The sequence below is a fragment of the Mauremys reevesii genome, linkage group 3, assembly GCF_016161935.1.
Source record: "Mauremys reevesii isolate NIE-2019 linkage group 3, ASM1616193v1, whole genome shotgun sequence".
NCBI classification, from domain to species: Eukaryota; Metazoa; Chordata; order Testudines; family Geoemydidae; genus Mauremys; species Mauremys reevesii.
In genome coordinates, this window is record NC_052625.1 from 64,997,943 (window position 1) to 65,016,842 (window position 18,900).

The following is an 18,900-nucleotide window of genomic DNA, read 5'->3' on the forward strand; positions in this document are numbered from 1 at the left end:
TGACGGATTTGGCCATGTTAACTATTTCCCTGCTGAGCATTTTAGCAGAAACATTTAGCTAATGCACTTATCCAGCATTAGTGGTTGCAGTGGTGGCACCTAACAGATTCTTATTCAGGTCAAGAGGGGGTATTGTACACTGGAACCTATCAGCTCCATGGCCTCTGTATTAGAAAGAAGAACAAGCTACTCCAGTTTAGACACACAGGATGCTGTTCTCTGGCTCCTGGCAACAGTCACCACAGCTCCAAAGCCCTCCCTACTCTACAGGGGTCTCTGAGGTGAGGTGCTCCCAGACAAACACACACAGTACAAACATAAGGAGACTAACACCCGCCTGCTCTGAAGGCCACAGCCCAGGTTATGCAACCATCACAACAAAACATACTGATACACTCTGGAGATGGGAGCCAGATAAGAACCTAGCTAGACAGTCATTTCCTTGCCTGCCCCAGGCACTACAGAAATTCCATGGGGCCCTCCCTTCCCCACACACCTCTGCTGCAGACCTTTCCCTCTCCATGGCACCCAGCCTGAGGAGGTGAGGACTGGAGTGTTTGTACACATGCAGAGGGAGTCATACACAAGGTGAACAGAACAGGCAGGCAGCAGCGACTAAGCAGAGCTCTGCTGAAACAAGTTTAAGAGATTCCCCTGGCATTGGCCCAGCCCCAACAAGCTGGCTGGCCCTGTTCCCTACTACAGTGCCGTCCTTGGCCCTCAACTAGTACAGGAAAAAACAGCTTCGCCATGGCATAGCTACCTCTCCCCAGGGCCCCAGCACAGCTACAAGACAGCGAGAGAGACCAGCTCAGCACAGCTCGTACCTACTCGGCCACAGATAGGGGACTGCAAGCAGGGATTTGCTCAGCGCAGCTCCTGTTGGGTTGGCTGTGGCAGTGACTGCTGGCAGACGACAGCTCCAAATGACTATCACCAGTATGGCATAGGAAGGCTCTCTCCCGTCTCACCTGCTACAGCTGCTATGAATGGCCTATGATAGTCCTTGCCGAGGTCTCCACTGCAGGGATGTTCAGAAGGCACAAGCTAAAGGTCTGGCCGTCTCAGCCAGCAATTCCTCGGTCTCACTGTGACTATCCTCCTCCCTTCCCTGGTATCCAGCACCTCTGCCATTCCTCACTCTCACCCCATCAAGGGGTGGGAGGAGGACAACCCCACCTTGAATTCCTAACCCACTCCACAGTCTGAAACAACTTCCAGAGACATTGTGACATTCACATTATCCCCCAAGTAACTGTCCCTCAAAACAAGGACTCACAGATCCGAAGTGACGTCCCGTCCAAACATCTCCCTGTCCGCCTGCCTCCAAGTCAGCTCTCCCCTGGTGGCATCTGGCAGCATCTGAACGGCTCCTGAAACACAAGAAAGGAAACTTGGCATCAGTCACCTATCAGCGTCACATGCACGTGTGCCCCAATCCACAGCCATGTACCAGGGCTGGAGTCGGCAGCTTCAGGTAGCTTCCCCGTGGCAGGATTTCACAGTGCAAGAGGCTCATTGCCTCCACTGTGTCCTGGAAAGGGAAGGGCTTTCCAACTATCCCCTCATGGAGCATGGAATTCCAGGCAGACCGGGAACTCCACTCTCCCCAAACCAGGAGCGGGATTGCTAAATGGCCTGATGCATCCCTCAGTACAGCAGCAGCTTTTGGCAGAATGACTCCAGGAATGACTGCAGAGTTGCACTTCCTCCCTTGATTTTATTCCTATACAGTGCGGTGTGTGTAACCTCTCTCTCACTCTAAGAAGTTAGTAATTGCCACAGCAGCCAAGGGGGAGTGAGTGGACTTTCCTAATCCTTCACCAGCAATACGGCTGGGACCCCGCAGGCGTATCTAGGTTGTCCCTTTGCTCTCCAAAATCAGAGGGGAGGATTCAGAGGAGCGGCTCCGAAACAGGCCTCAGTTCAGAGTGGAATGGAAACACAAGCTGCCACATGGGTCTGTTTGTTCTGAGGGAGGGGAGGATGGGCTGCTGAAAGGCATGCAGATAACAGCCAGAATTGGGCACACAGCATACACTGATTCTGCCCCATACTCACCAAGCTGTCAGCAACCCTATCTCAGGTGCAGCCCAGATACTGCAGCCAAGTGTGTCAGACCCAGAGCATCACAGCTTTCGCCTGAAGCCACAGAAGGAGGTGGCTATGAGCCAGGTCTCTGGCCACTCTAATTAGATCTGTATTGCAATAGGAAACTTAATCTCTCAGTCCCTTTTATCTGTCCTCGCTATCACTCATCAGCAAGCAATGCTCCTCAAGATTTAAATCCCTCCCCTCTTCCGGGCTGCTGTCTGCGATGATGCTGATCCCATGTCAGAGTCCACTAAGAGATGCAAACACACTGGGAAGGATCATATGGGGCTACCATTCTTTGAAGACAGTCTCCCAGTGATCAGATTCAGCGGTGGGCCTGGTCACCCGACACTCAGAGGGGCAGAGGATTTCAGGGTAACAGAGCAATTCATTCTATTAATACAAACTGCTGGGGAATAGTTCTCTTCTCTCCCTCCTTCCCCCCCATGCTCACAAGGGTGAGGGGGTGAACCTCTTCCCCTTCAGGCTGAGGGAGCCCAGGGCTCTGAAAGGAACATGCTTTGCTTCCTACCTAAATCATCCTAGCTACCTCCATTCTCCAAGTTCTAATTCACAAGTGACAAGGTCCCCATGCCTGGCTTCCAGCATTAGCTGCATTTCCACTCCAAGTGCTCCCTTTCTCCTCCTGAACCCATTCCTATCTGCCCAAGTGACACACCATGATGATGCTGTGCAGTATCCCGCAGCTAATGCTTGCCCTGGGCGTAGGGGAGTGCCGATTAGCTTCACTGCAGTGTCCTCCTCACTTCAACCAAATCATGTATGATTTGGGGCCTGGGAAGGGGTAGGAGGAAGATCCTCGCCCTCATCAGGAATGGATTGAGAACAGAGAACTGGAAGAGGAACTGCTCCCTGCATCTACTGTGCAGGCTCCACAGAACTATATTAACTTTGTGTTTATAGAGCACAAGAAGGTCTATCAGCATCACTCCTGACAATGCAGCTGCCAGCTCCAGTAATAAAAGAACAGTCTTTGCAGTACACTCTAAAGCCCAGCAAATTCAGAAGGGGCAGGTAAGAGGAAGGACTGGGAAAGAGTTCCAGAGTCAAGGGGTACACTCCCAGAAAATGTTCCTTGCTTGTAGTTCCCCCTCTCTCACACCAAGGGGGCTCCAGCATCTACGCTGATCACAATCCAGTTTTCTCTTGAGACAACGCTTCACTAGAGAAGCATTCCTGGGGCAGCCAGACACCAATGGGCTAGGGGACCCCGCAAAGCTCAGAACTCAAGATACACCAATGAAAGCTACCACCGCTGCTCTGTCCCATGCATTTAGTTACTACTGTTAATCCAGCAGTTTCACTCTGTTTTGGGCTGAATCTTTTATTCGAGTCCAATGAGATGTGACTGACCTGGTTACATACTGCTCTGGTGTGCAACAGTTTCACTCTACTAAGATCATAGGAAATGAACTCCTTCCCATCTGCAAGAGAGCCAGAAGGTCCTCTCCCCCTGCCTTGCAGGTATATTATCATCAGTTGTAGCCTCTAGCTGCCTCAAACAGTGGGACTAAGTCTGTGGAGATGCTGATACTCAAGACAATGGAGCAACCAGACAGGCCAGGTAAAAGCTGCTAGAATTTCATCAAGAGATCCTGATCAGGAGACTATATTAGCCGGAGTGACGCTAAAACAATCACCACAGACCGTTCCCCAACAGTCCAGCCATAGCAGGAGAGGGCTGCAGGGTATTAATTACAGGAAGTTTTAACATCCAAAGAGGAAGGCTTCACTCTATAGTAAAGGTTAGTTGCTCTCAGCACAGAAACATGCATCCCTATTATGCGGTCTTTGTGTATCCTAATGCTCACAACACAGGTTGGACTAACAATGTTACACTGTCTGTCTCCCCAGAATCAGAATGGAATTCCATGGATTTTCATTCATTCCTTGCTCTTTCATATCAGTAAATCCTGATAGCTAGGTAGACAACATTGCTCCAAGCATGTGACCGGTCACAAGAGGGATCAAAACAAAGGGATCAGAGTGGCCATTAAGCAATGAGCCTACTTAATAGTTAACATTTTTCAAAGTTAATGAGATCAACAGAGCCCTCAGATTGAAAGCTTTTGTTGTTGCTGAGTATAAGAAGGATCAGGAACATGAATAGGCTGCCCAGCTAATGTGTCCCAGAAGAGCCCTTGTAAAGTTACCAGAATCACACCTCCTCACAATTCCCCTCATCCCCGCCCACTCAAAAAGAAAACCTGTCATCTGTTTCATTTATTTATTAAGTTTTAACAAGTTTACAAACCCTGGCCATGTAAATATAAGAAACAAAACCATTATTACAACAGCTGCATTTGTTTAAAGAAACATGATAGGAATATAGTCATCAGATCTTTCTATTTACCAGGGTGTTACCATATTACAAAGTGAGCATCATTAGTATTCCCCTCCTATAATATCCTGTGATCTAGATCACAGGTTTTCTAATTCAATGTATTCCATTCACCAGGAACGTATCCTATTACTTACTGCATTGATTGATCATCGTCAATTTGTACAGTGCCTTATATCCCAAACCCTTTTATAAACTTGAACTGATCAACAGTGCACACCCCCTACAACCATCCAACATTGACAGGCAGCCACCTCTGGAGTGGAATGCAACAGCTGATTAACAGCTGAACAGCAACATTACACAAAAGGTTAAGACAGGAAGCAAAGAACCTGATACCCAACCAAAATGTAGAGAGAATGTCAGTGGGGCAAGTTAAAATTTGGCCAGGATACCAAAACTAGCATTCCAACTCTCTCTCTCTCCCTCCCCTTTCTTTTTCTTTTTTTTTTTTTAAATAAAAGTACTGAAGAATCTTTAATGGTTAGACTCAGCATTAGCTCAGAGAAGAGTGCCATCTACTGAATTATTTGCACCACTCCCCAATGTGCAAGGTTTTCACTGAAGATATCCCATCCATATACTAAACCAGCATAATCCTGCTTAGACTGGGCTGTGCTCTCTTCAGATCTCACAAGATAGTCTGGCTGCTGGCCAAGTAGTTCTCTGCTGAGTTCCCAGTTTACATTTGTTTTCCCTCCCCCTCACACATATGCCCCTGTTTTTTATCCCCTCCCCCAAACAAACCTCCTCTTACCTGTGCTATCTTTAAAATGTCTCCTCTGCAGGCAGAGCTAAAGAATCATTGTTAGGCCTCATGCTGAAGCAGCAACAGCAGCAAGGCAGGGACACTTAGCTGTTTTGGCATAAGCCTCTTGAAGGAGACATTTCCCTTGGCGAAGAGTTCACAGGGAGCAGATGAGCTGTCAGAGGTTCCAGAGGATAACAGCGATGGCCCTGACAGCATAAAGTGATTGTTGATCTGAGGCCTAGTACTCTGGGCAAGTGCTGGCAAAACACAGGAAGGAAGTTAGGGAGCCATTGTTCTAAATTCTCTCTCAATGAGCAGTGAGGGAACAGCTGCAGCAAGCAAACTGTTTGGAGAGCGGTGAGGGAGTGTGGGTGAACATTTCTGAAAATTCAACAAGCAGGAATCCCCTTTCCCCGTGCTCTGCCAGCTCTTGTGCTGTGTGGGTGGGCATAGGAGGGGAAGAAGAGGGAGAAAGAAGAAATCAGTGAGCTGCTTTCCTGGAGTATGGAATCCAAAATAAACCACTAAATCAGACAAACCAGGAACAGGTTAAGCTTTGCCTGGTCTTTCCTCAGGCAGCATAACATTCACTAAATCTTGTATAATCCACAGCAATCTAGATCAGCAGCCCCTCTATCTAGTCTCTCAGTCTTGCATGCTCTGAGAAACCTATAGCCACTCACCCCATAACAATATTGAAGACCAAAAGGACCATTAAGATAACTTCCGTGCTAGAGGGTTATCACAACACTAAAGGATGCTACATACTCCAGGTCTTTACATATTCGCTGTAATACACTGCCTCAAACAACCCCATCCATGAACGCTCTACAGCTACAGAGAAGGCACCACAGAACTAGTGTTCTGTGCAGTACTAAAACACATCGCCGGCCATCGGCAATACTAGAAGGGATAAGCTGGAGTGCCGATGAGAAGTGCAGTCAGGAAAGTAACTGAAATACTTCCCTGATGGACTGTATTTTCTAAATGGACAATCTACCCTACATTCCCCACTACCGAGGGATAATCTTCATTCATTGCTATATTTGCTTTCCATAACCAACTCTCTACATAACTTTTAATGAGTGATGTCCCCAAATACTTGGATACTAATATCTAAACTGTACTGTTAGATCTATTCACCTTAATTTGGGTTATTGCTGATTATGCACTATAGGTATCGTATGACTTTTAAAAACAAATTTTGTATTTGTGGATAATCTAAGCACTATATCCAGATGTACAGACACTCGTTTCTTAATCTGTGTATCATGTAATTTTTAACATTAGCTTTAATAAAAACATTAAATCTGTTTTTATCACCTGGGGCTGCTAAAGGAGACTCTTCCCTCCCACATAAAAAAATAGCAGCTTGTAGCAATGCTCACCCAAAGTGAACACTACCGATACCATGGAAGCCTTAAGTCCAATGCTAATGCTGCCAGGGGCTAAGCACTGCATGGCCAAAGCAAAAGCAAATGCCAAGAAACAGAATTGCTCTCAACAGCAGCCAGCTTCATTCCAGAGCTGTGGCACTCCAACGAGCCTGACCTTGGTCATTCACTGGCTAGACACAGTCCTCCACTTCATACAGAAACCTAGACAGGCTGCACTAATAGGACATGGCCCAGTCTATTGCTGGTGGCTCTGGAGGGAATTTTGAAGCCTTGATCACACAGTGTAACACAACCTAGGTACACAAGTGGAAGAGTTACTAGCCATATTTGGCTAGCTCCTGATCTGTTTTTTTAAAATCTCAACCCTAATAATGCTGCATTTGCTTTTGATGATTGACGTTAAGTGTTTTGTCTTTAACCACCGACTGACAAGTGTTTTGCACTTCAGCAGCACGTTCTACCTGAGCACTTGAACATTAAAAGATTCAAGTTCACCATTTCCACCCACCAGGAACTATCCCCATTTCACAGGTGGAGAAACCAAGGCACCAAGAATGGAAAAGGCTTCCACAAAGTCACAAGGTGAGTCAATACCAAAGCTGGGAATGGACTACAAATATGGTTTCATCCAGTGCTTTTACCTCAAGAAAACCCCTCGTTTCCATGAGGTTTGGCTTGGAAAAGGGAAGAGCCACAATTGTTTTGGAATTTACTTCAGGAAATTCATTTAAAACTCAGATGTAATGTTGCATCAGTGATGGGTTTTTTGCAAGTAATACATGTGTACACACACACCTGTAACCAGAAAATACATAATCTAAGGTGAAGGAGAGAGGGCAAGTGTGCATGGTATAAGCACATAACTGAGCTGCAGAGCAATGAGTCAGAAATGCCCTGGGATCCCAAACAAACAAATAAAGCATCAGCTCTGACCCCCCTAACATGAGAGAGATATTTATACCAAGTTTAGTTCTCTCTGCTTCTAGGCTTTCATCCCAGAAAGATTTCTTTTGTTTTAATTACCCTTCCACCAGCAGATGGTCAGAGACATGAGAGGCAGAGGATGGTACAGACCTAGCTGCTCTGTGTAGCTTTACAGCTATATCTGTATCTGAACAATTAAGTGCATGCCCATGATAACAGCTGTAAAGTTTACATGGCAAAGTCCATTTCTGGCATGATGGGAATGTCTCCCCTTTTCTCCAGATTCCACGCTGGAGGAAAAAGCTCTCTCAAAAAGCAGGTGGGATAACTAAAATGCAGCTCATCTTCCTTGAAAGAAAACCCCCAAACACCAGTCAGCTAGAAGTCTTTCATATTGCCTAGGTGATATCCAATCATACTTAAAAGCATTTCTATGGAAACTTTAGCCATCCTCTCTGCAAGCCATCCTAGAAAGCTTGTTAGACTGGGGCAATTCCATGGTCTGTACAGCACTGAGCACACAGATGGCATACAACGTATCGTAGCTAAAATCTGCAGACTTCTGGGCTGTGTAAGGACAGTGAGATGGGCCTGTCCCCGTCCCAACCAGCCTGGACATCTCTTATGAAAGCTCCGTTCAGGTACAGCCAGCAATAGTTCTTGATGGGCTGAGTGGAGATGCTGTCTAGTCTTCCAATGGAGTGGAGCTGGTGGTCACTCTCACACCACTTGCACCCACACCTCTCTTTCAGTCAGGAATGTTTCCCCCTTAACACCAGGGAAGTCTCTGTGAAGTCTCCACATCATGGGGTGGCCAAGTGTTCCTCACAGACTTCTACAATGCAGTCCATGGCCACTCCTCTCTCTGTTACTAGTGCAGTTCATTGCATGCAGGGACGTACCACCTCAATGCGCCACCTAGATCACAGCAGTCTGTCCTACTGGGAGCAGTAGTTTCTACATGCCACAAATTGAGAATGAGGAGGAAAGAGACTGCTTTCTAAAATACACTCTGGGCATAGCAGATTCAGAGCACAGGCCAAGGGCTGGAGCAGGCACAGAATCTCCCCCCTGCCTTGTAAATGGTAGAGCAGTAAGTTTACTGTAGCAGGGTGCAGTCCCAGAGCACGTCCCCTGGTGGAGTAGCACATCAGTCAACCTGCCTCTGTTTCCCTCCTGGGTTTTTCAGTGACTCTGCTTTCAGGCCAGTTCACTTGCTGAAGCGACTTAGCCAGAGGGCAAAGTCACAGAAGTTCACGCCTTCCAGGATAATCAAAGTCCAAAAAGAACAAACCAATCTTCTGTCTCAGACCTGAGTCAAGCACACAACTGTCTTCAACCCTTCTCACCCTGGAGTCAACTGCCAGCACTCCTGGCTCTGGTTTGTCCCTTCTTCCTCCCCTTAACAGCAGGGGTTGATGCACCCCATCCAGGGTGGCAGTATAGGGGGAACCCACACCCACCCTTTACCCAGGACTCCTTGGCTCTGGAAACCCTAATTAATGGGGCTGTCTGCTCCCTGTAGCTACAAGCTGCCCTGGCTTCTCCTTCCCAGGGCCTTTTCCTCCCTGGGCTCAAACGTCTCTACCTTTGGGACAAGGTGGCCAGAGCCTTCCTTCCTGGCACTGTGGCCAGCTTCTCCCAGCCCTTCAGCTTTTCCTTGGGATGAGGCTGCACAGCCCTCCTTCCTAGGTCTATGCTGTAGTCGTTACTGACTTGCTAGCTCACCCTCGCCAGGGATCAGGTTCTGCTCCAGGTTCTCCCTCCAATTCTCTCTGGAGTCTAGGCTCCCTCAAGTGAGCTCAGTGCAGTCGTTTACCTGCTGAGCATTACTGTCATGTCTAGGCACTTGGCCCCCATTCCCAAGCTGTCTGCTGACTGTCCCCCAGAGCACCTACTCTTAACATGGCCATGCCTTGGAACAGGAACCCCACAGGGGCCAGACCGCTCTGTTACAGTTACCCTTTTTGTTAAGGGCCATAGTGTAATGCATTCACAGAACTAACACTCCACTAGTCACGTGAGGGCTGAGGACAGGTGGATGCTGCTGTCTTGCTGAGATGCTGCAGAGGGTTGTGTTGGCCAAACTTGCAGAGTAGCTTGTTTGCTTTCATTCCTTCTACTTAATATAAGCACCCTGGGCAGGGCCCCAGGGATGCCACGATTCTGGGTTGCAGAATTTGCCGTGTGGGGAAGCAACCACAGCAATCCTACTGGCTACAGGAACACCAGCGCTTAAGACAATAATACAATAGCCATAATACAATAGCATTCAACATCCCTGTGGTGGGAAGAACACCTCAACTGCCCAACACTGTGGCATTTAATTTCAAAAGGGGGAACTATACAAAAATGAGGGGGTTAGTTAGACAAAAGTTAAAAGGTACAGTGACTAAAGTGAAATCCCTGCAAGTTGCATGGGCCCTTTTTAAAGACACCATAATAGAGGCCCAACTTCAATGTATACCCCAAATTAAGAAAAACAGTAAAAGAACTAAAAAAGAGCCACCGTGGCTTAACAACCATGTAAAAGAAGCAGTGAGAGATAAAAAGACTTCCTTTAAAAAGTGGAAGTCAAATCCTAGTGAGGCAAATAGAAAGGAGCACAAACACTGCCAACTTAAGTGCAAGAGTGTAATAAGAAAAGCCAAAGAGGAGTTTGAAGAACAGCTAGCCAAAAACTCTAAAGGTAATAACAAAATGTTTTTTAAGTACATCAGAAGCAGGAAGCCTGCTAAACAACCAGTGGGGCCCCTTGATGATCAAAATACAAAAGGAGCGCTTAAAGACGATAAAGTCATTGTGGAGAAACTAAATGGATTCTTTGCTTCGGTCTTCATGGCTGAGGATGTTAGGGAGATTCCCAAACCTGAGCTGGCTTTTGTAGGTGACAAATCTGAGGAACTGTCACAGATTGAAGTATCACTAGAGGAGGTTTTGGAATTAATTGATAAACTCAACATTAACAAGTCACCGGGACCAGACGGCATTCACCAAAGAGTTCTGAAAGAACTCAAATGTGAAGTTGCGGAACTATTAACTAAGGTTTGTAACCTGTCCTTTAAATCGACTTCGGTACCCAATGACTGGAAGTTAGCTAATGTAACGCCAATATTTAAAAAGGGCTCTAGGGGTGATCCCGGCAATTACAGACCGGTAAGTCTAACGTCGGTACCGGGCAAATTAGTTGAAATAATAGTAAAGAATAAAATTGTCAGACACATAGAAAAACAAACTCTTGAGCAATAGTCAACATGGTTTCTGTAAAGGGAAATCGTGTCTTACTAATCTATTAGAGTTCTTTGAAGGGGTCAACAAACATGTGGACAAGGGGGATCCAGTGGACATAGTGTACTTAGATTTCCAGAAAGCCTTTGACAAGGTCCCTCACCAAAGGCTCTTACATAAATTAAGCTGTCATGGGATAAAAGGGAAGGTCCTTTCATGGATTGAGAACTGGTTAAAAGGACAGGGAACAAAGGGTAGGAATTAATGGTAAATTTTCAGAATGGAGAGGGGTAACTAGTGGTGTTCCCCAAGGGTCAGTCCTCGGACCAATCCTATTCAATTTATTCATAAATGATCTGGAGAAAGGGGTAAACAGTGAGGTGGCAAAGTTTGCAGATGATACTAAACTACTCAAGATAGTTAAGACCAAAGCAGATTGTGAAGAACTTCAAAAAGATCTCACAAAACTAAGTGATTGGGCAACAAAATGGCAAATGAAATTTAATGTGGATAAATGCACATTGGAAAAAATAACCCCAACTATACATACAACATGATGGGGGCTAATTTAGCTACAACGAGTCAGGAAAAAGATATTGGAGTCATCGTGGATAGTTCTCTGAAGATGTCCACGCAGTGTGCAGAGGCAGTCAAAAAAGCAAACAGGATGTTAGGAATCATTAAAAAGGGGATAGAAAATAAGACTGAGAATATATTATTGCCCTTATATAAATCCATGGTATGCCCACATCTCGAATACTGTGTACAGATGTGGTCTCCTCACCTCAAAAAAGATATTCTAGCACTAGAAAAGGTTCAGAAAAGGGCAACTAAAATGATTAGGGGTTTAGAGAGGGTCCCATACGAGGAAAGATTAAAGAGGCTAGGACTCTTCAGCTTGGAAAAGAGAAGACTAAGGGGGGATATGATAGAGGTATATAAAATCATGAGTGATGTTGAGAAAGTGGATAAGGAAAAGTTATTTACTTATTCCCATAATACAAGAACTAGGGGTCACCAAATGAAATTAATAGGCAGCAGGTTTAAAACAAATAAAAGGAAGTTCTTCTTCAGGCAGCGCATAGTCAACTTGTGGAACTCCTTACCTGAGGAGGTTGTGAAGGCTAGGACTATAACAATGTTTAAAAGGGGACTGGATAAATTCATGGTGGCTAAGTCCATAAATGGCTATTAGCCAGGATGGGTAAGAATGGTGTCCCTAGCCTCTGTTCGTCAGAGGATGGAGATGGATGGCAGGAGAGAGATCACTTGATCACTGCCTGTTAGGTTCACTCCCTCTGGGGCACCTGGCATTGGCCACTGTCGGTAGACAGATACTGGGCTAGATGGACCTTTGGTCTGACCCGGTACGGCCTCTCTTATGTTCTTAAGACAATTAACAGATTTTATTGCAATCTACTGCCATGCTGAGCTCCCTGCTTTCCTCTCCCTACCCCACAAGGGGGAGTCCTAGCTATTTATGAGAGCAGTTTGCCACCTGAGTCACAAGAAGGAGCTTCCCCAGGCAGTTAGGCTTTGGACCAGAACACTGAACCCCAAACCCTGCAGATCAGCACCCCCTAACCCAGTGTGAAAGTTAACCCTGGACACTGAATTTAAGAACTGGCTATGTGATTCCTACAACATGTCTGAACTATAGCTAATGGGAAGGGAAAGGGATAGGGCCCTCTTACCTTCCCCCCCCCCCATTTAGTGTCATGTCCTTTTCACTCCCAGCCCCCTCCTAACACCACCCAGCAAGCAGGAGGAACTGGAGGTGGGAACAACATAGTGACCCCAAATCCTACAAGACCTCCTGGTTTTACAGTAATCTGTATCCCAAAGCCTGGAAAATAAATCCACAGTGATTATTCCCTGTTAAAGGATGATAAATGGGGGAGTAAATACCCAGACATCTGATGGAAAAGTTGGGGACAACTTGTTTCAGAAGATGGAGGAAGTAAGGAGGAGGCCAACCATTTTAGACTTGATTCAGACCAACAGAGAGGAATTGGTTGCCCCTCTGAAGGCTGAAGACAATTTGGGCGAAAGTGATCACAATAATAGATTTCATCATTCTAAGGAGAGGAAGGAGTGACAGCAACAGAATAAGGACAATGGACTTCCAAAAAGCAGACTTTAGCAAACTCTAAGGACAGGTAAGTAAAGTCCCACGGGTAGAAAATCGAAGGGAAAAAGGAGTTCAGCAAAGCTGGCAGTTTCTCAAAGAGACAATATTAAGGCATAACAACAAACTATCCCAATATGAAAGAAGATGGAAAGAATAGTCAGAGGCCAAAATGGTTATATCAGGAGTTCGTTAATGATCTGAAAATCAAAAAGGAATCCTACAAAAAGTGGAAGCATGGATGAATTGCTAAGGACAAGTACAAAGGATTAGCACAAGCATGCAGGGACAAAATGAGAAAGGTGTAACTCATTTTGTGCCTTAGCCTAACAAAGGACATAAAAGACAGTAAGAAAAGGTTCTTTAAACACATTAGGAGAAAGAGAAAGATGAAGGAAAATGTAAATACTCTACTCAGCAGGGCAGGAGAGCTAATAATTGATTATATCAAGAAGGCTGATATATTTAATGCTCGTTTTCCTTCAGTTTTCACCAAAATGGTTAAGTGTGACCAGACACTTAAAAACAAGGCTTGATGAAATTCACCCTAGAGTACTTAAGGAACTAGCCGAAGCAATCTCAGAGCCGTTAGCAATTATCTTTGCAAACTCATGAAATCCCAGAGGACTGGAGAAGGGCACAAACAGTACTTACAGTTAAAAAGGGGAACAAAGAGAAGCCGGGGAATTATAGACCAGTCAGCTTACCTTCCATATCTGGAAAGATACTGGAATAAATTAGTAAACAATCAATTTGTAAGCACCTAGAGGATAACAGGATAATAGCCATCACAAAAGATTTTTCAAGAACAAATCATGCCAAACCAATCTATTTTCCTTCTCTAACTGGCCCCATGGATGTGGAGAAGCTTTAACTATATCATGATTTTAGTGAGGCTTTTGATACAGTTCCACATGACATTCTCATATGCAAACTAGGGAAACGTCACTGTCATACCAGAAGGCTGTATCTCCATTGCAGAAATGGTCTGAGGCAAACAGGATGAAGTTTAATAAAGACAAATGCAAAGTGCTCCACTTAGGAAGGAACAATCAATTTCACACATATAGAATGGGAAGAGACTGTCTAGGGAGGAGTATGGCAGATCTAGGGGTTATAGTGGACCACAAGCTAAATATGAGTCAACAGTGTGATGCTGTTGCAAAAAACGCAAACGTGAATCTGGGATGCATTAACAGGTGTGTTGTGAGCAAGACACGAGAAGTCATTCTTCCGCTCTACTCTGCTCTGGTTAGGCCTCAACTGGAATATTGTGTCCAGTTCTGGGCACATTTCAAGAAAGATGTGGAGAAATTGGAGAGGATCCAGAGAAGAGGAACAAGAATGATTAAAGGTCTAGAGAACATGACCTATGAAGGAAGGCTGAAAGAACTGGGTTTGTTCAGTTTGGAAAAGAGAAGACTGAGAGGGGACATGATAGCAGTTTTCAGGTATCTAAAAGGGTGTCATAAGGAGGAGGGAGAAAACTTGTTCATCTTAGCCTCTAAGGATAGAGCAAGAAGCAATGGGTTTAAACTAAAGTAAGGGAGGTTTAGGTTGGACATTAGGAAAAAGTTCCTAACTGTCAGGGTGGTTAAACACTGTTATAAACTGCCTAAGGAGATTGTGGAATCTCCATCTCTGGAGATATTTAAGAGTACGTTAGATAAATGTCTATCAGGGATGGTCTAGGCAGTATTTGGTCCTGCCATGAGGGCAGGGGACTAGATTCGATCTCTCGAGGTCCCTTCCAGCCCTACAATCTATGAATCTAGTGGGGTCCCACAGGGGTCTGTCCCGGGTCTGATACTATTCAATATCTTCATTAATGACTTGGATAATGGAGTGGAGAGTATGCTTATAAAATCTGTGGATGACACCAAGCTGGGAGGGGTTTGGAAGCACTTTGGAAGACAGGATTAGAATTCAAAACGATCTCGACAACTTGGAGAATTGAACTGAAATCAACAAGATGAAATTCAATCAAGACAAGTACTACATTTAAGAAGAAAAAAAATCAAATACACAACTACAAAGTGGGGAAAAACTGGCTACGCAGTAGCAGTGCTGAAAAGAATCTGGTGATTATAGTGGATCACAAATTGAGTATGAGCCAACAATGGCAAATATTCTGGGGTGTATTAACAGGAGAGTTGTATGCAAGACCCAGGAGGTAATTGTCCAGCTCTACTCAGCACTGGTGAGGCCTCAGCTGGAGTACTGTATCCACTTTAAGAAAGATGTGGCTTTAAATTGCAGAGAATCCAGAGGAGAGCTACCCAAATGATAAAATGTTTAGAAAACTTCACCTAGGGAAAGGTTAACAAAATGGGCATGTTTAATCTTGGAAAAAGATGACTGAGGGGAGGACTGAGAACAGTCTTCAAATGTGATACGGCCTGTTTCAAAGAGGATGGTTATTGGCTGTTCTCCAGGCCACAGAAGGTAGGACAAGTAGTAATGGGCTCAGTCTGCAGTGAGGAAGATGTAGGTTAGATATCAGGAAAAACTTTCTAACTACAAGAATAGTTAAGCACAGGAATAGGCTTCCAAAGGAGGCTGTGGAATCCTCATCATTGGAGATTTTAACAACAGGTTAGAGAAACACCTGTAAGGGATGGTCTAGGTTTCCTTGGTCCTGTCTCAACACAAGAGGCTAGACTGGATGTCCTCCCAAGGTCCCTTCCAGACCTACATGTCTATGATTCTACATAATTCAGCTGTAAAGTCATTTATTAATATTTTTTTCTAGTCTCATTCTGCCACAGAGTATCGAGTCTGGTGCAGATTTCAGCACTACTGAACCACAAATCCAGGAGTCTCTAAGGGTATGCCTACACAGTCCGCAAAAGCGAGCCTCCCAGCCTGGGTTGACAGACTTGGGTTAACTGAGCACATGCTAGTGCTCTAAAAAGAGCTGGGTAGACCACCCTTTGAAGTTCCAGCTCTGTCTGTAGCTCAGGCTCTGGAGCCCAACCCATTACCTAGGTTTCTTCCAGGATTTAAAAAAAAAAAAACTTAAAACCCCCACTTGTGGGATGCCACATGTAGGGTAGTGTAGAGTAGTGAGCACCTCATCACCTCCAGTTTAAGATTGCTCCTTTCATGTCAACGAATGCATCCCTGAACAGTGCTGGTGCTGCAGTCTCGTCTGGACACAGCAAGATGGCCAACACGAGTTGAACAGAAACATGCTCCAGCAGCACCTGATCTGAACACTATGCGAAAGGGAAGCAAGAACCACACTATGAAAACCAAGGCACCCCTAAAATTCTGTTGTTCCCCTCCCCACCACTGATCAAGGGTGGAGACAGGGAGGGTCTTTTGCAGATGGCAGGTGGTGATCCTCAAATGCAGAAGCTTTGACTTGTGAGATGGAATTTGGAAGTGACTGGCCTGAGTTATGATCACAGACTTTGGGCCTGCTGGGAATTCCCACGGGAAGTTTCATTATGTGCAGCATGCATTCCACAGAGGCCAGAAGGACATCTCGCTGTATAGACTGGAAGCTCACTCAGGACATGTCAGAGGATGCAATGAAGAAAGGAAGTTCTGTGTTCTTTCCACAAGACTTGACCCAAGACTTTGCACCTCCACATTGGCCAGTTCAAATGGAATCAGACTGCTCCCTTGGGCCATGGCAGATGGATCTCCCTGGCCAATAAAGACTTATATCTGGGCAGAGGAGGGTTGTACATGACAAGGCTACAGAAAACAAGTGCCTTCTCATGACAGCATGTTGAACAGTGGGACACCTTATTATATATCTGTGTCCCCCATCTATAGTCATCACTCAACTTCCAGCCCTGGAGCGGCCAGTGACGGGCTGGTCTCTTCAGATGTGTATGGAAAAGAGTGGCAAGAGCATTTCAACCCAATGCTCATTTTAAATATTTAACTGTATGAAGACTGGATGTGTCCTCAGTGGGAGACTCATGAGTGGAAGAAAAACACCAAAACGGCTCCACTGATCACAGACTCTGGAGCCTCTACGCCTCCATGCATGCGTCTCACATACAGTTCGTACAGACTACAGCATGATGGCAGTAGCCACCCAATCATCAACTACTCGGGAAGAAACGTGCAGGCCACAGGGAATGAACCAACCTTAATTGGCCTTCTTGGTGTAGAGTTAAAACCTACCACACAGCCAATCCTTTTGGAGGGAGCAAGCATGAGTTATTTTGCTGCAGCTATTAAGGCAATGTTGCTGCTGGGACATGCCCCTGGAGTGACTCCGTTCTGCTCTGCTCTCCCGCTGCATTCCTCAGGTTGTTTAACATGGATTTGGCTCCTTCGTTTCCACAAGTAAGGAGAAGCCTGAATGCTGACTGCCATCTGCAAACACAGCCCAGGCTCCACCCCCGCATGCCTGCGGGCCACCAGGTGTGGCCAGAAATGGCACAAGCTACACAACAAACACACCTTTGATGTGGAGCTGAAAGCATGTAGCCGCAGGGCACAAACAGCACGCCGCCTGCCGCCTGCTGACTCGCTGCACAGGAATGTGGGCTACAACCACAGGCCAAGACAGACAAACACGGTGCATTCCACACCAAACAGGGAACGAAAACAAGCAGCTGAGCCCACATGCCCTCTGCATGCCCACATGCCCTCCACACGCAGGCCATGTCACCTCGAGAACCTCCACCGTGGCCTCAATCCCAAACCCAATCAACCAACAGGGAGTAGGAGCCCCATGTAGCTGTGAAGCAAGGGAAACAGCATAGGACAAGAGAGTTAATAAAGCAACTCACAGAGAAAGGGGAAGAGAATCTGTCTGGGCTGGGAAGTGACTGAATATCAGAGTTTGTAGAGTATCAGGGAAGGGAATTTCCCTGTTTTCCCTATAAATAAGTCAACGGGCAAACCTGTGAGTGAGTCTTGTTAACAGGAGCAGACAGAGCTGAACTCAAGTGCAAAAGCCTGAAGCTGAATTCAGGTATGAAACAAGTCAGAAGGGCTGGGCCTTGGGCCTCCCATAAGAGACACCAATTTCCTTTTTCTAGGTCCACTTTCACATACATCCTTCCCTGGAGATACAAAACCACACCCATTCACTCTTACACACACACACCCGCCCCAACATCGTTTCACACATACTGCCAGCAGAAATTGATCTGATCTCAGTTCTACGCAACTCCTGCGTCTCTAGGTAGGCACATGGCCACTTGTACTAACACAGGGGTCTCAAACTCAGATGACCCCGAGGGCCGCATGAGGACTAGTGCATTGGCCCGAGGGCCGCATCACTGACACGCCCCCTTGCTGCCCCTGGCCCCACCCCCAATCCACCCCTTCCATGAGGCCCCGCCCCTGCCCTGTCTCTTCTCCACCTCCTCCCCTAAGCGCGCGGCTCCCCGCTCCTCCCCCCTCCCTCCTGGAAAGTGCTACGCGCCACCAACCGCTGTTTGGTGGCTTGGCGGCGGGCACTTAGGCGCAGGTCCCGAACAGAAGGGGCCCCCACCGCTGAAGACCGGGCTGCGCTTGGCGGCGGGTCCCTCTTTTCCCACCCCGGCGGGTCTCGCTTCCTTTCCCCACGGCCGGCCCCGCGGTCTCGCTTCCTTCCCCACGGCCCGGCCCCGGCGGGTCTCGCTCTTTCCCACGGCCCGGCCCCGGCGGGTCCCGCTTCCCACCCAGGCCCTGGCGGCTCGCTTCCCTTACCCGAGCGCGTCTCGGCGAGGCCTGAGCTTCGTCCCGCTCAGAGCCGCGTGGTGAGGGGCGGGCTGTGAGCTCCACGCCGAGCGCAGCGCCAGCCCAGAGCTCCCAGCCCCGCCTCCCCACGCGGCTCGGATCGGGCGGCTCAGGCGCTCGGACGGAGACTTGGCGCTCTATGCACCGAGGCTCCAGGAGAGGGGCGGAGGCGGGAGCCTCCGCTTTTCTCTTGGGGGCCCCTCCGGGGCCCGGGGCAAATTGCCCCCTTTGCCCCCCCCTCTGGGCGGCCCTGGGGAGCTCCGCGGGCCGCAGGGAAGAGCTCCGCGGGCCGCATGTTTGAGACCCCTGTACTAACCTGAGG

The 18,900-nt window shown here is 47.0% G+C and overlaps 1 protein-coding gene and 1 long non-coding RNA gene across 9 annotated transcripts in view; one reads left to right on the forward strand and one right to left on the reverse strand.

The window, feature by feature from the left end:
• The window catches only part of LOC120400763, a 29,727-nt gene extending 22,440 nt beyond the window's left edge, over positions 1 to 7,287 (forward strand). The window contains exon 4 of one of the 2 annotated variants that reach the window (XR_005596052.1): positions 7,053 to 7,287. This is a non-coding gene — a long non-coding RNA (uncharacterized LOC120400763). The remainder of the gene's footprint in view (positions 1 to 7,052) is intronic. The other variant, XR_005596055.1, reaches the window with a different exon arrangement.
• Positions 1 to 18,900, reverse strand: part of TJAP1 (tight junction associated protein 1) — a 53,991-nt gene that overhangs the window by 17,765 nt on the left and 17,326 nt on the right. For all 7 annotated transcript variants that reach the window (XM_039529720.1, XM_039529716.1, XM_039529719.1 and 4 more), the window contains one exon: positions 1,280 to 1,373. The gene's annotated coding sequence lies outside the window, so the exon portion shown is untranslated. The remainder of the gene's footprint in view (positions 1 to 1,279; positions 1,374 to 18,900) is intronic.